The 18,149-nt window shown below is 38.0% G+C and overlaps 1 protein-coding gene across 1 annotated transcript in view; it reads left to right on the forward strand.

Moving 5' to 3' along the window:
• The window catches only part of LOC110204381 (receptor-type tyrosine-protein phosphatase epsilon-like), a 49,702-nt gene that overhangs the window by 1,931 nt on the left and 29,622 nt on the right, over positions 1–18,149 (forward strand).

The raw sequence follows: 18,149 nt of genomic DNA on the forward strand, positions 1-18,149 counted from the left end.
TCCCAGGGTTGTCGTTAGATCAAATCGGATAACCCTTATGATGTGCATTATATAAAGGCTAACTGTCATTATGGATATTCTTGTGTGTATGTGCTTGTGTGTGTGTGTGTATGTGTGTGTGTGTGTGTGTGTGTGTGTGTGTGTGTGTACAGACCTTGCCTGCGGCCTAGGACACTAATCCCTGGGTTTATGCAGCCTGAATTCAATCTTGGGGTCTTCTTCACAAAGCACATCTTGGTCTGTTCTGTCCTTAACCTCACGGGTCCTCAAATGTAACTCATGCCTATGGCTCACCAGTGTGGCTCCAAGAATCCCCAGCTACAATTTTGTCAATCAAAGCAGCAGTACGTATCTGACACAGGACAAACTATTCCAGTCCTCAGGCAAAATTCTGTAAATGCAAAGGCCTTTCCTGCATGTACTCAAGGTCACAATACATGCCTTGTATGGGGCAGATTTTGCTCTACCCCTCAGATAAAAAATGCAGAAAAAAGCAAAGGAGTTAAAGCAGTCTGTCTTTATAAGGCATGGAAAGAATCTCCCAACCTGGCCATCACTTTACCTACTTGAATTTAACTTCAGTGGAATCCCTTGGTTATCTCTTTAAGTGGCTGTTCAGTTATTTCACTCGTATCTGACTCCTCATGACCCCATTTGGAGTTTTCTTGGAGTGGTTTGCCATTTCCTTCTCCAGCTCATTGTACAGATGAGGAAAATGAGGCCAGCAGAGTTAAGTGACTTTCCCAGGGTCACATAGCTAGTAAGTATCTAGGGTCAAATTTGAACTCGGGCCCTCTTAATGATTAAAAATTCTTTCTCAGACACTGGCCTCAGTTTACCTCACAGCACTGCCCCAGGGTCTGTCCTCTTGGGCCAAACAATAAGCCTAATCCCTGCTCCACAGAGACAGTCTGTTAGACACCTGAAGACCTCATTCATTTTCCTCTTCCTCTCAGTCTTCTCTTCTCCAGGTTAAATGTGTCCATTTCCTGCACTTGATTCTCATATTGCATGGACTCCTGACCCTTCGTCATGCTAGCTACCTTTCTCTGCGCACTCATGCTCTGCTACCTGGCTTTGCTTCCATCTTCTGTCGATTTTGTTTAAAAAATCCAAGTTGTCTGGGGAATTCCTTGCACAGTACATTGGTTTCATCAGAGAAATCCCCCTTCCTCTTCATTGCAGTTGTTTCCCTTTGTGTCTCTGGCATTTCATTCTCGAGCACCTTTCATCCCATTTGGACATTTTAGTCTACAGGACTAAATTAATGGGGTAGCAAGGAGGTACCAGCAGAAGCTTCTTGATTTCAGAGGGTCCTGAACAGCAGCAGACATATTGTGTGTTTAACTGTCACCTAAGACCAACTCTTGGGTGGAAACTGTTAAGAAAAAGAAGGAAGAGTAGCCCAGGATCAGAGAACTGATAAGAATTATAGGTGCACCCTCCATGCTCAGATGTCTCCTGACAGAGCAATTAGATGGATCCTTCCTTGGCCCCTATCACTCCATGTCTTGTATTACACTGATCTATGTTCAACCATATTTTACCCCAGTAAAGTGTAAGACCCTTGAGGGCAAGACTACAACCACCTAGTTTTCTTTGTATCACCAATTCCTAGCATAGAGCCTTAAGCCCAATGAGAATTTAATAACTCTTTGCTGAATTTTGAATAAACCTGGCACTTAATGGGATATATATGGTCCAGAAAGGGCAACCTGGATCATGAAGAGTTTCACATTCTTGCCATAGGAAGGTCAGTTAAAGGATCTGAGGGGGCTTATCCTGGATGAATTAAAGCTTAAGCAGGGCATTAAGAAATGCTACCGCATTCACTCATTCAAGTTCCTTTTGCTTGGCAGCCCTTAAGGTGCAGAATGATAGCTATCGTGTCCCTTAATGTTAAAGATCACACTATTCAAAAAATAAAAAGAAAATCAGATCATATATGTCTCACAGTTAAGGGTGGAAAATGTACCCTTACCCAAACAAGAGAAAGAGGCAATTGCAAAAGATAAGATAAAAAACTTTGATGACTTGAAACTGAAAAGTTCTGCACAGACAAAATTAATGATTCTGGCATAAGAAGAAAAGTGTTCAAATGGGGAAAAACCCCACATATGAAATTTCTCTGATAAGGGCTTATTATCCAAGCTATACAAACAATTAAGAAATATATAGATGACTAATAGTCATTCCCGAAGAGATAAATGGTCAAAGGATTTGAACAGTCCTCTAAAGAAGAACTGCAAAGTATTCATAAACACACGAAAAAATTCTCCACATTACTAATAAGAGAAATGCCCATCAGAACAACCATGAGCTTTCACCTCATACCCTTCCAACTGGGGAAAAAATGACAAAAAAAAAGGAAACAGTTTACACTGAAGAGGTTGTGGGAAATGACTACAAATTGTGGTGTGTAAATATCACAGAATACTTCCATGCTTTAAGAAACGATGCATGTGACACATTCAGAGAGGCACAGAAAGATCCATTTGAACCGATAGAGAATGAAGTCAGCAGAGCCAAGAAAATGATGCATACAGAGTAACTACAACAATGCAAATAGAAAGAACAATGGCTCCCCCAAGAAAACAAGCCAATGTGACAAGAGCATAATGATCAAGTGGGATCTGCAGGTGTTACACATGGCTCAGGTTTTCAGACTTTTCCAATGCACTGTTCAGTTGTGCTGATTGTTTTTTTCCTCTGTAAAAAATGCTCTGTCATATTGGGTGTTTGGGATAGCTATGGTGATACAAGAAACAGAAAAAAAATCATTAAAAACATTTTAAAAATAAAATAAATAAAAATACTTGAAGATATTTTGTGGTGACATGGGGTTCCTCAATTGGTTTGAGTCCCAGGTCTATTAATTAGTTGTATGACCTTGGACAGATAATTTTCCTCTCTAGGCCTTAGTTTTCCCATATGTAAAATGAGGGAAACGTTCTAATTGAGTTCTAAAAGCTTCTCTAGTTGTAACACCCTGTGACCTTGAAAAGCAGTTTTAATTTGCCTATTATGGGTATTTATAAACAACTGCATGTGAACCTTTACTGGAGAACCTTTACTGTCCATTTGACAGTGAGAGAAAACACAGAACACTTATAGAAATGGATATTTTCCAATGTGAAATGCTCTCCAATAAACAGCAACCTGGATGAACTAGTGTGAAAGAGTTGACTTAACTGAGCTGTGCTCTGTTACCTCGGCAATGATGAGAAGATCAGGGATGGAGCCCTGAATTACGAGACATGGGAGCTTCTTGGCTTTCAGTTACTCATTCCTTCCCAAAGAGACTCTTCTCCCACCACACTCAGTTTTACAAAAGCTCATGAGATCAGGCAGGCCCCTATGAGCATCTTTCATTGATTTCTCACATGGAACAAATACATTGAGCTTTGGAAGCAAACAGTGCACTCTACACTCTGAATCTACACTGTCCTTTCTCATTGCCCAGTTTGTGCCTGCTAAGAAAATGTAGGGGGCAGCTAGGTGGCACAGTGGATAGAGCACCGGCCCTGATGTCAGGAGGACCTGAGTTCAAATGCGGCCTCAGACCAAACACCTGACACTTACTAGCTATGTGACCCTGGGCAGGTCACTTAACCCCACTTGCCAAAAAAATGTAAATAAGGACCACAGAATCATAAGATCATAGAGGCTGTCACAGGCCTTGGAGGCTAGCAGATCCATTTGATGAGGAGTTAACTGAGGCTGAGAAAGGTAAAGGGATTTTTCCATGGTCACACAGCTTGTAAGTATCAGGTGGGATTTGAATTCAGCTCTTCTCAGCCTGTATAAGTCTAGTTTATACAACATACCATCCAGATGCCATTTTTGCCTGGATTGAAGAAGGTCAAGGATTTTACTTTATATGAGGTCAGTCATAAATAATATGGGTAGAGACATAGCAGCGACAGAAGAATTTTCCTGGTTATAAATTAGAGTGTTAAAAATCACATCTTTAGAGTTAAAAAAAAAAAAGCAATTCCTTTGGTGTTGGTCTGAAAATGTGGTGATTTTTTTAAAAGTAGAGATCAAGGGATAACTGAAATAGAAGCTATTTTTCCCCAACATCAAAACAATCACAGAAAAATAAAAGAAATCAGTCAATTGATTGGCTCTTTTTGTACACAGCTGTGGCTCTCAATCTCTTCTAGGATTGGGAATTTTATATCAACAACAACTGAAACAATGACAGAACTGGGATAATGATGTGGACAGAGCATTGGGCTTAGAGTCAGGACGGCCTGAGTTAAAATTCTTCCTTAGACACACACTAGCTTCTGTGGCCATGGACATGTTACATAAGCTCTCTGTGATTCAGGCAACTTTACTGTGTCACAGAAACACTGTGACGTTTGTAGGCAGAGGGAGCTCCCAAAACAGTAGTGATTCACACTAGCAAAATGTCTGATTCTTCTAGATTGGTGAAATAACTCTAACAATAACAACAACAACAACAACAGCTGTCGTTTATTCAGGGCTTTTCATGAATTGTCATCTTAAATCCTCACAATCACCGGGGAGGCATGTATTATTACCCCCATTTCACAAATGAAGAAATCGAGGCAAAGTATCTCATAACTGTAACTCTAGGCCAAATGGCCAAGACACACCATTCATTCATTCTGCTAAGTGTATTTGCTTCTTATGATTCCTGGATGGATTTGTGGACTTTTTTCCATAATTCTGCAGCCCACGGGCTGGGAACCAGAGGTTTGCAGGGAGCCAAGGAGACCATTTTAACACAGTATATCAGCTGAAGTTGTATCAGGCAAGTACAAACAAGCTTGTTTGCTTAAACTGATGTGGCAGGTCAAATCAATCTCTAAGAAAAGTCAAACAATAAGAAAATACAAACAACAGAGAGAATACTGCCATGGCCAACAATGAACCAAGTCAGCCATAATCAGGTATGTTTGTGACAAAGATGGCTAGAATTAGAAAACTGATCATTTGACTTTAGGCTATTAAATGGCCATTTCCGTATTCATGTTTCAGTCTGGTTAAGCAGGATATGAAGCAGAGAAATGGAAAACAGCTGGTGGATTCAGGAAATGGAATAAACAATACATCTTAATTACCTTCTTGAGCAGAGCTCTCTGGTGGGCACTGCAGGAAATACAAAGGTTAGCTGAGACTAGGTCCCTGTCCTTGTGGAGCTTAAAGGCCAAGAGATAAGATCCCAACACAAATAACTATGGTACCCAATGCTACATGATGAAAGTAGACCTGTGGGACAAAGTGCCAAGTACAGACACTAGGGACTGAATGGGACCCTATGGAAATGTTTCATTACCAGTACAGAATAAATAACAAATTGTCAGCCTTATCAGACATTATGTGTTAAACACAATGGGGCCTTTGGAGAGAATAATGAGAATAAGTGTTCCATGCATACTACATGGAGAGACAATTCAATTTCCCAGACTACTTATAAGCTAAATGTCTAGTGGAGAGAGGGCTGAACTTGAACTGAGAAAGACCTGAGTGTGAATCTAACCTGATATACTACCAGCTGTGTGATCCTGGGTAGTCACTTGACCTCTGTCTGCTTCATTTTGTTCATCTATAAAATGAGTACAAAGATACTACCTGCCTCCTCGGGTTGTTGGGAGAATCAAATGGTATATACAGAAAACTCTTTGCAAACCTTAAAAGTGCTACGTAAATGTTACCTACTGTTATGACTGTTACTATTAAAATTCACTTCAAAATGTGAGTCTTCCAAAAATCTCTTATTTAGGTCATTCATTTTATTCATTTCAATTTAAAAGATTCTGATAGAATTCTGCACAAGTCAATGGACCAGATGTTTGGGGGATGCAAAGGAGCACAAGGCTTTATCCCTGACTTCAAGACATTTTCAATCCATTTGGGGAAACAAGACATAAATGTGAGAAAAGATCAATAAAAAAGATTTAAGTCAAATGTGAAGGCAGCAGGGAAGGAATGCCACATGATGAATTAAATGCACAGCCAAGTGTTTGTAAAAGTTCAGAGAAAGGAGAGGACACTTCAGGCTACAGTGGTCAGGGACGCTCTTAAGGAGGATGAGATGGAATTTAGAATAAGATGATTCATTCAGCAGCACTAGCAAATGTTGTGTACTTTCAGGATTTCACAAACCTATGGAATTCTGAAGTAGTGTTTTCAGTGGTCTGAGACAATTGGAGCACAGGCATCAGTCACACAGAGGAAGCATGAACTTGGGGTTCTTTGCAAAATAGTCATGCCAACAATCCCAACTAGATAATGGAGTATAAGGTCACATAACAAAGCCCAGTACCCCAACATTTACCATAAGAAACCATCTCAAATTTAAGGGAAAAATAGGAAAAGAAGAGAAAAATGTGGAGCACTGAACTCCTCCTAAAACTCTCCTTTAGAGAGGGCGGGATTTGGACTTTCAGCTCAATCCCCTGCAGTTTTGCCTGAGTTCAACTCCACAGAACATGGTGCACCTCCCAGGATAAGTTGATCATTTCCAATCTCAACCCATGCTGCCTCCTTAGCCCTGTATACTCCACCCCCCCAAAAAAACCCAACAAAACAACTCCCTCAGCCTCCTCTCCCTTTGATCCAAGGGCTGGAGGGTGGAATGTTAAACTCCTCCAATAGTTTTCCTTTACAGAGGGAAGCCCTGACCTTTCCAGCTCACTCTCCACTTTCCATGTAAGCTGAGTTTCAGCTTCTCCAACAAGATGCTCCTATGCCAAGTTCCTTTTGTGGGCTTGTATTCCCATTGTTTAGCTCAGTGCCTGACACACGATAGGCACTTAATAAATCTTTACTGAATTTAATTTTTTTTTTAAAGAATGAACTTAAAAAAAAAATCTCCCCAGCAAGAAAAAGGAAAAGACAACAAGTGAGGAGGTAAGGAGGAATCACACTCTTGAATGATGAACAAATGTTATGAATTAAGAAATCATGACCAGAAGTCATCAGATATAAAATAGAACAAAATAGCTTTAAACAATTTTCTGATACAAAACTGGAATTAGCATTAGGTACCTCAACTCAAATAGTAATTATGGGAAATGAAGTAGGAACCAATGTGCTAATTAATAATGAAAGATTTGTCTTTACTTGAAAATGACACACTAGTCAATCAACCAGCATTTTTTTAATACAAATTTATTTATTTTTAGTTTTCAACATTCCCTTCCACAAGTTTTTGAGTTCCAAATTTTCACCCCATCTCCCTCCTCCCCCCACCACAAGATGGCATGCATTCTGAATATCCCTTCCCTTAGTCTGTCCTCTCTTCTATCTCTCTCCCCTTCTCTTATCCCCTTCCCCTTCTATTTTCCTGTAGGGCAGGATAGACTTCTGTACCCCATTTCCTGTATTTCTTATTTCCCAGTAGCATGTGAAAACATTTTTTTAAACATATATTTTTAAAACTTTAAGTTTCAAATTTTCTCTCTTCCTCCATTCCCACTCACCCTCATTGAAAAGGCAAGCAACTCAATATAAGTTGTACATGTGCAGTTATGCAAAACACATCCATAGTAGACATGTTGTGAAAAACTAACTCTATTTCCCTTAATCCTATCCTGCCCTCCCATTTATTCTGTTCTTTCTTTTGACCCTGTCTCTCCTCAGAAGTATTTACTTCTTCAGCTCACCCTGTGCTCTCTATTTATCTATCTACATATACAAAAATGTAATTTTTTTCCTCCAAGTACCCTAATACTGACAAAGGTCTCATGAGTTATAAATATCATCTTTCTATGCAGGAATGTAAACAGTTCAATCTGAATAAGTCTCTTATGATTTCTCTTTCCTGTTTACCTCTTCATGTTCCACTGGAGTCCTGTATTTGAAAAGTCAAATTTTCTATTCAGCTCTGGTCTTTTCATCAAGAATGTTTGAAAGCCCTCTATTTCACTGAATGACCAATTTTTCCCCTGAAGGATTATACTCAGTTTTGCTGGGTAGGTGATTCTTGGTTGTAATCCTATCTCCTTCACCCTCCAGAATATTATATTCCATGCCCTGTGGTCCTTTAATGTAGAAGCTGCTAAATCTTGTGTTATCATGATTGTGTTTCCACAGTACTTGAATTGTTTCCTTCTGGCAGCTTGTAATATTTTCTCCTTGACCTAGGAACTCTGGAATTTGGCTACAATATTCCTAGGAGTTTTCCTTTGGGGATCTCTTTCAGGAGGAGATCTTTGGATTCTTTCAATTTCTATTTTGCCCTCTGGTTCTACTATATCAGGGCAGTTTTCCTTGATAATTTCTTGAAAGATGATGTCTAGGCTCTTTTTTTGATCATGGCTTTCAGAGAGTCCAATAATTTTTAAATTCTCTCTCCTGGATCTATTTTCCAGGTCAGTTGTTTTTCCAATGAGATATTTCACATTGTTTTCTAATTTTTCATTCTTTTGGATTTGTTCTACTGTGTCGTGATTTCTCATAAAGTCACTATCTTCCAATTGCTCTATTCTAATTTTTAAGGAAGTATTTTCTTCAGTAAGCTTTTAGACTTCCTTTTCCATTTGGCCAATTTTTCTTTTTAGGGCATTCTTCTCCTCATTGGCTTTTTGGACCTCTTTTGCCATTTGGGTTAGGCTATTTTTTAAGGTGTTATTTTCTTCAGTATTTTTTTGGGTCTCCTTTAGCAGGCTGTTGACTTGTTTTTCATGATTTCCTTGCATCACTCTCAGTTTTTCCTCTACTTCCTTTACTTGCTTCTCAAGATCCCTTTTGAGCTCTTCCAAGGCCTGGGACTGATTCATATTTTTCTTAGAGGCTTTGGATGTAGGAGCTCTGACTTTGTTGTCTTCTTCTGGTTGTATATTTTCATCTTCTTTTTCACCAAAGTAAGATTCTATGGTCTGACTCTTTTTGCACTGCTTGCTCATAATCCCAGCCAATTATTTGAGTTTTACACTCTTTATTAAGGTACGAATATGCTTCCAATGTGGAGAATGTACTGTCCCAAGCTTCGGGGGTTTGTACAGCTGTTTTCAGAGATACTTGTAGGGACCTGTAAATTTTCAGTTCTTCCAAGGTGGTATGATAAGGGGCGAGGTGTTTACTCCTTTCCTGTCCTGTAACTGTGAGAAGGGGTTCCTCTCCACAGCCACCACAAGCTCCACCAAGCCAGCACTCCTCCTCACCCCAGCACCACTACCCAGAACTGTGACCCAGATCCAAACAGGGGCAAAGCAAGAGATTCCTGCCTCAGCACTGGCAAAGAGATCCCTGCAGTCCCTCTCTGGTCAGCCACTGGATTCCCCCTCAGTCTGTGGGCCGGAAGCTTGGGAAGCAGCTGTCCCCCCCCTCCCAGGGCCATACTCTTGGGGAATGCAGTTGAAACCCCGCCTTCCTTTCTCAGCACCGACAGAAACAGACTTTTCCCACTGACCTTCTAAGTTGTCTTTGGCATTGGTGGATTGAGGAGTCTGGAAACCGCCACAGCTGCCTGCGATTCAGTCCTCTTGAGGCCTGCTCCAGGTTAGCTGCAGCCTGCATACCCAAGCCACGCTGTGCTGGCTGAGCTCCCAGCCCAGCGTGATACACCTTTCTGATCAATCAACCAAATTGTCTTGGGCTGGAAATTTGTTTCACTCTGTCTTTTTGTGGGGTCTGCTGCTTCAGAATTTGTTTAGAGCCATTTTTTATGAGTATTTGGAGGGGTTTGGAGGAGAGCTCAAGCAAGTCACTGCTTTCACTCTGCCATCTTGGCTCCGTCCCCCCAACAAGGATTTCTTAAATGTCTACCATGGGCCAGGCATTGTGCTAGGGAATAGAAACTCTAAAATGTGAAAAAAAGAGCCCTACTTTTCAGGAGTTACATTCTGTATCAGGGGACACGAGAGAATAATAAAAATAAACAATATAGGGAAATTGTATGAAAAATGGAATAAAAACATGGAACCAAGGAGAAAATTGTTATGATAGACAACAAATAGGAAGAATCAGCTCTACAAGATCAAAAGAAAACATATCTGAAAGAAGGCTTGAACACTCTCCCAATGATTATACACTATGACTAGGTTGGATTCATAACAAGAATGCTGCATTAGTTCAACATTGGGACAATTATAACCAAAGCAGACCATGTAAAATCATAAAAATAATACAAAGCACATAATTATATCAAGAGGTACAGAAATGTCTTTTTTTTTTTACAAAGTACAATTATTTATGTTCAAAACACTAAAAAGCATATTAATAAATGGACCCTTCCTTCATATGGTAAATAATATCCATCCAAAGCCAAGAGCTAGCATTATCTCTAATGGAGAAATGCTAGAGGTCATTCCAATAAAATCAGGAATAAAGCAAAGACTTCCATTGTCACCACTATCATTTGATACAGTTCTACAAATGCTAGCTATTGTAACAAGCTCAGATAAATTAAATGAACAAGTACAGGCAAAGAAGAAAGAAAATTGTTGCTATTTGCAAATGAATGAACCCTAGAGATTCAACTAAAAAAACAATTGAAACAATAACTTTGGTAGAGTAAGATATAAAATGAACCCACAAAAGCATCGGGCTTTCTTTAAATTACTAACAAGATGCAGCAGGAAGAAAAAAAGAATGAGAGCCTACTTGTAATAACAACTGAACATATAAAATATCTGGGTGTCTAATACCAAGATATGTTCAGGATATAATATGAGTTCCATTACAAAACAATTTATACAGAAATAAAGAAATAATTTATGAGATATTAATTGTTGATGTTTGGACCATGATAATACGACAAAAATGACAGATCTAAATTAATTTATACATAGTGTCATACCAATCAAAGCAGCAAGGTACACACACACACACACACACACACACACACACATACACACACATACACACACACATACACATACACACACACACAAATTATGCATGGCACAACTTTATGTTTAAGCAAAAATGAAAAAAAAAGTGGGTGCCTATCAACTGGTGTCCTGAGCAAATTATGCTGTATGAATTTAATGGAACATTACCACACCATCAAAAATGATGAAAGGGTGGGATTCAAATAAACCTGGGAAGACTTATGTAAACCTGTGTAAATGAAGTGAACAGAACCAAGAGAAAAATGTACAGATGAGTAGGGGAAAACACCCTTGAAAGATTTTAGAACTCTGATCAATGCAGTGACAATTCTGACTTCAGAATACTGGTAATGAGACATACCTTTCATTTGTTGGATAGAGGGGTGGGGAATGAGAGTACGGGAGACATAGCTTTTTGCTACATGTGGATTTATTTTGCCTCATTATCCTTTTTGTTACAAGGATATGTATTTGAGATTTGGGAAACCTGGCAGGTAGTAATAAAGATAAAAAAAAAAGAAAAAAGCATCAATGAAACATTAAAAAATACACAGAAGAAAGCAGAAAGAAGTTAGAAGGGCCCACAGACTAGCAGGAGAGCATTGCTACAGTACTAATATGGTAAATGTAACATATTTAAAAAAAACAAACTACGTAATTTCACATTTTCATGGACAATCTTCTGTTCTTCGTGTATTAAAATGTTTGTGTTGATTGATTTTTTTTACGTTCAAAAAAGAAAAAGAAGATGTTACAATTACAGATGTTAGAACCAGATGGCAGAGTTTAGAGAGATAACAAGTAATTGAACTTCCTTGAAAAAATAAAAGGAGAAAGGCAGAGAGAGACCAGAGAACTTGACAGCTATTATTCAGGGAAACGCATTACAAATGTTCCTAGAATTACTGATATTAAGTGATAGAACACAGAGTGGATGTAGAGATGTCAATACAAAGAAATACAAATTTCAATTCATCCAGACATGTTGTTATCAAATTCCAAAGCTTCATTGATACAGAATTTCACCAGCACCAAAGAAAAGCCACTAATTAAGAAACTCTTTGTTAAATGACACAATCAATCATTCAATCAGTAAATGTTTGTTAAATGCCAGCATGTGCCAGGCACTATGCTAAATGCTAAGGATACAAGAAAAGGCAAAAGATAATCCCTGACCACAAGAGCTTACAGCCTAATGGGGAGATAATATGCCAAAAAAAAAGGAAGAAAAACTATACAAATAAGCTATACACAGGATTATTCATTCAATATGAAGAAAGAAAAAACTTAAATGGAATTTATCAAAGTCAGAGGAAAAAGCATTGCATTCCAGAATAGTCTATCTAGATAAGGTAACATTTAAAGACAGAAAATGTTATTTTGATTTATTTTATTTTTCCAAGTATTTCTATAAGGAAAAGGCCTTGAATGTGTAAATTATCCCAGAAACAAATCTCCAGGTAATTGGGATAATGGAGATTTTTGTTACTATAGATCACTTCAATATGTCACAAATATTCATAATTAGCAAGATGTTTATGTACAAAAAGATTGCAAGTGTTCAAAACATAATATTAAATCATAATGCTAAAACAAAATACTAACTATAGCAATGAAGGCAGAAACACTCACTAATTCAATTCTCATTTATGTTAACATTTTTATAAATCTAGAGGAAAAACCTAGAAGGACTTTTTCTTGCCATAGTAAACGCAGTCATTGAAATCTGACCATCTTGCATGGAGTCTTGGAATGGGCTGCCTTGTTTGGTAAGTGTTTGGCCTCATGATGGCTCTGCAGACAGAGCCTGGGTGGCTGTTGTAATACTGATGATTCTTTCTCAGTGTTGGCTGTTGAGATCACATTCAACTCTGAAGCTCTCTGATTCTGTGATTCAAAACATGGAATGGTGAACCCTTTGAACCTTTTCTATTACAAACAGGGGCAAAGCCTAGCCTTTTGCATGATTAATTAAACAGAATCCTATTGCAACTATCACAACAGGACAAGTAAAAAGCAAATAAAGGAATAATCATTGGTAAAGAGGAATTTGAAATATCTCCCTGGGCAGATGTGGTGGTGGTCTATCTAGGAAACCCCTCAAAAATCAACAAACAGATCAAATAATAAAATCACAGGATCACACATTCAGAAGAGACCGCAGCGATCATGCTGGTTATCTCCCTGATTTTAGAGAGAAAGAAACTGAGGCTTAGAGAGTTGTGGTTATTTACTCAAGGTCACACCGGCAGTGGCAAAGCTGAGACAATAAACAAGTAGATAGAACGGTAGAATACAGTTAGTCCATTAAACCCATCCATATTTATAGTAACAAAAAGTAGAAAAAGTTAATAGAGAAGTACTATTGAATCAGTGAGAAAATGTGTTAAGTATATAAGCATGAGCCTTCCAAGGCACATATAGGACTTTACATAAAGTCATATAATAAACAATTTATACAAATGAATTAAAAGATTATGTCATAGGAGAGAAGTTCAACATGCCTTACTTGGAATTATGAAAGCGAAAATGGAGAAAGAGGTCCTGCACTGTTAGGTATCAAACTTAAGGTCATTGTCAAAACTATTGCTGGATTTATAAAAATAGAAAAACCAACCCGCTAAATAGATTAATTTATAATGAATTATAACCAAATGCATAAAACAATGCAATGTTTGGCCAATCTAGGATCACAAAACACAGGGGAAGGACTGGTTTCATAATTATTGTTGGGAAAATTGGGCAGGTCTTTGGTAAAAAATGAGGACAAGTTAGTACTTCACACTATATCCCATGATAAATATCAAAAATGTCAATAACCAAACACTATTAAACACACATGCAGGGATATCATTAAAAATGAAACTCTGTAGAACAGGACTCTTAGCTCCAGAGCTGGACGGAGCCCCAGAGGCCATGCAACTGAGCCATTGGCTTTACAGATGGGGAAACTTTGGCTCAGGGAGGTAAATTGTTTTACCCTAGTTGTAAACAACAGAAGCAACTTTTGAACCCAGGTCCTCTGGATTCAGAGCCAATGCTGCCTCCACAGAGTTACCAATGAAAGTGGTCGATTTTTTTATAGCTCTGGAAAGAGGTCACATTTGCAACATGCCATGACAGAAAAATGAAGTAGAACAGTTTCTTTACAAGTTTTTTAAACTGTGCACAATTCAAGGTATTGCATTTGGAATAAGGAAGAAGGAAGCAAAATGGGGGGAAACTTTTTCATAATATATTCCTGGTAGAAGTCTGGGATCCAATAATTTAAGGAATTACCCTGTATTTATAAGAGTAAGAGAAATTTTCTAGGAGACAATTGGACAAAGAATATTAAACAGGCCGTTTTGGAAAAAAGAAAACACAAACTACCAAGAGCCACATACAGAATTTTTCAGAATCTCTAGTAATAATTTAAAAATAAAATTAAAACCATGTTGAGCTTCCATTTGACATCCTTAAAATTGACAAAGATAATAAAAGTCGATAACATTCAATGTTGATGTGACTACGAAAACAGAGGCATATTAATGCATCGTTGGTGGACTTGAAAATTTTTGGACAGCAATATGAAATTATATTACATAAATTCACATTTAATTTAATATCAAATGGTCTCTTAACTGGGACTCTACCCTAGGGATATTATTGATAGGTAAAAAAAAAAAAGATTCCTCCAAACAAACATATTTCTAGAGATGCTATCTGTAATAATTAAAAAAAAAGAAAGAAACAAACTAGACTTACATAAATTAGGAAACGTCCAGACAAATTGGGCCTGTGAATAGAAGAGCATTATTTCAACATAACAAAATCATGACTGCAGTAGTAATAGCTAACATTTATATAGCATCTTAAGGGCTGCAAAACACGTTACAAACATGTTATTTGATCCCTGTGACCACAATGGGAGGTAGGTACTATCCTTGCCCCCACTTTACAGATGAGGAAACTGAAGCAGACAGAGATGAAGTGACTTGTCCAAGGTCACACAGCCAGTTAGTATCTGAAGCAAGATTCACTCTCAGATCTTCCTGATTCTAGTTCCAGTGCTCTACCCACTGTGTTACCTAGCTAGTAATTGCATGAATGAATGAATGAATGAATGAATGAATGAATGAATGAATAATACAATTTGGGAAAACTTGTTTGAAGTCATTCAGAGAGGAGAAAAGAAAACCAAAATCAATGACAAGTTTACTCTGGCTCTGAGGAGGCAAAGAGAGGCAATGAGGTCCTCAGCAAAGCCAACATCGACGTAAACACCCAGGAAAATGAGGCCTGGCAGGATAAGGGAACTAGAGGCGGTGTGCAGGGACTGCTGAGACAGGCAGAACACGCTGCTTCCTGGCTGGCTCTCCTCACCAGTGACAAGCCAAAGTCCACAGGGCTCCAGAGCAGCCACCCACAGTCTGGTCTTGGGTTTTCTCTTATTTATTCTGTTTCCTGGGCTTTCCTTTCATTCTATTTATGTATTGAATGCTTGTGCATGTCTGAGGAAGTTTCATTAGTTTTTAAAAAGGAACATTAAAACAGCTGTGTCCATGGGCCCCTCTTGTAAAATGTGTGACAAATGCTTTGAATGGATGAATGCTCTTACAATGCTTCTTGAATCAGTCTCTCTTGAAGTCCTGCTCTGATTGCTTCATCTACCATGGAGATAATCTGGGCTCTCTAAGGCTCCATCAGAACAAAGAATCCTCTGACAGACCCTTCTGAACCGGAGAGACCTTGAGTTGATGCCTAATAAAGAGTCTAAGATCCAGGCCAGCCAAGTTTAGAGAACCACAAGGCTGACCACAGAGGGATGCACTCTTTTTAGCCACAGCAACCCATATAAATGCCTACTGATTCATGTAAAGGTCTACAATCTGCATGGACAAAGGAAACCCTTCCCTTTCCTCCCCCTCCTCACATGCACACTTAGGATTGCTCACATCCTTGGAGTGTCAAGGTATCTCTGTCATAACATGGTTGGAAGCAAAGCACCAAGGGCTCTTTATAACTTCTAGGAGCAAACTCAACATTCTATAATCAGAAGCACAAGTCAACTCAGGTAGGAAAACATTTTCAGGTATCTGCCCGCATTCTGAGTCATCAGATGCCTTATGCAATCTCACCTGGATACAAGGTAAATGATATTCAGGAAATGGTGTGGAAGCATGAGATACTTCATCTTTGTATTCATCTTGGCAATTACTGTGTCTTAGGCAACCTGCCTACAGAAAGGTGTGCTGTAGCAAGGCTGTCTACTTCTAATGGTTATTAAAATTGTTTATTCACATAAACACAGTTTGGCAATATTTGGGTAAGAATGGAAAACTTCCTTGAAATAAATGGGGGGAGAATCTTGGGTGTGTCAAAGTAGGATTTGGACTAAACATAGGGAATGAATGACCTGAATTGGAGAATAGCTGTCAGCAGAAAGCTGCAGGAGGGTGAGTCAACATGCAAACATCCGGGCAATCAAGGACCTCAGATAAACTCTTTTGTCTATCCCAAAGCTTCTGATATAAACCTACTCTGTACAATCATTCAATCAATAGATGAGTATCAGCAGTGATGGAAGTTGCTGGGAGATGAAGAGAAAGAGAAACAGTCCTTGACCTCAGAGAGATTCTTTCTATGGCAAGTAAGAAAATCAAAGGCTCTGCATTAGGCATCATATTCCTTGGGCTCTCAGCTCTAGGGTTTAGGATTGGGATGGAGTTTTTTCCTTTTTCCAGGCCTATAAGAAAATACATGCTCTGTGTTAGCAAACAACAGGACAGGAAGAACCTACAAGGTAGCAAGTTAACATGCATATCAATAATCAATTTGAGCATAATGTTTCAAGGCTGGTGAAGTGCTTGATATAAATGATCACATTAGAAGGGTATGCAGATCAAGACATGGGATGGTAACGGAGAGACTTTTAGGAGTGTGGATTAGGGAGGCAGTGGTTAGAAATAAATTAGATATTTGAAGAGGGATAGCATAAAAAGAGAAGAGAGAAGGATAAACAGGAAAAATAGGATGGAGGGAAATGCATAGTTAGGAATTATAGCTTCAAATGTGAATGGGATGAACTCACCCATAAAATAGAAATGGATAGCAGAATGGATTAAAAGCCAGAATCCAACAACATATTCTTCATAAAAAATATGTTTAAAATGAGTGACATACATAGAGTAAAAATAAAGGGCTGAAGAAGAATTTATTATGCTTCAGCTAATGAAAAAAAAAAAAACAGGAGTAGTAATGATGATATCAGACAAAGTTTAAGTTAAAATATGTTTAATTAAAATAGATACACAGGGAAACTAGATAACGAATTAATATCGGTACTAAACCTAGATGCATCAAATGCTACAGCAGGCACATTTTTAAAGGAAAAACTAAATGAATTACAGGTGGAAATAGATAGCAAAACTACAATAGTGGTGGACTTCAACCTTCCCCTCTCAGAACTAGATAAATCTAACCAAAAAATTAAAAACCAAGGAGATGAATAGAATCTTAGGTAAGCTAGATATAATAGATATGAAGAGAGAATTGAGTGGGAATAGAACTGAATATACCTTTTTTCTCAGTGGTAAGTTGACCACATATTAGGGTATTAAAAACTACAATTAAAGGCAGAAAAGCAGAAATATTAAATGCATCCTTTTCAGTTCATAATGCAATAAAATATATATTTAATAAAGGACCATGGAATCACAGATTAAAAATTAATTGGAGACTAAACAAGCCAATCTTAAAGAATAAGTGAACAAAAGAACAAGTCATAGAAATAATAAATAATTTTATTGAAGAGAATAATAATGAGACAACATACCAAAACCTATGAGATGCAGCAAAAGCAGTAATCAGAAAAAAAAATATGTCTTTAAATACTTACATTAATAAAATAGAGAAAGAGCAGATCAATGAATTGGGTATGCAATTTAAAAAACTAGAAAAAGAATAAATTAAAAATCCCCAATTAAACACTAAACAGGAAATCCTAAAAATTAAAGGTGAGATTAATAAAATAGAATGCAGGTTGGTTTGTTAATTGTTGTCCTTCATTCTTGAAGAAGACCAATATGACATCACCATGTTGGAGTTAAGTATGTTCAACTGTGGCTGATCAGACCAAAACAAGCTCAGAAGGCTCTATCACAGGTCAGGCACAAATAATCCACCTGAACATTTGGAGTGGAGATGTCTCATTTGGAGTGGAATGCAAGAAATCCATTGAATTAATAAATATAACTAGAAGTTGGCTTTATAAAAAAAATAAACCATTGGTCAATATCTTTTTTTAAAAAAGAGAGGAGAAAACCAAATTACTAGTATCAAAAATGAAAAGGGTGA

Source organism: Phascolarctos cinereus, unplaced genomic scaffold (assembly GCF_003287225.1).
Source record: "Phascolarctos cinereus isolate Bilbo 61053 unplaced genomic scaffold, phaCin_HiC Scaffold_3;HRSCAF=262, whole genome shotgun sequence".
Classification (NCBI taxonomy): domain Eukaryota; kingdom Metazoa; phylum Chordata; class Mammalia; order Diprotodontia; family Phascolarctidae; genus Phascolarctos; species Phascolarctos cinereus.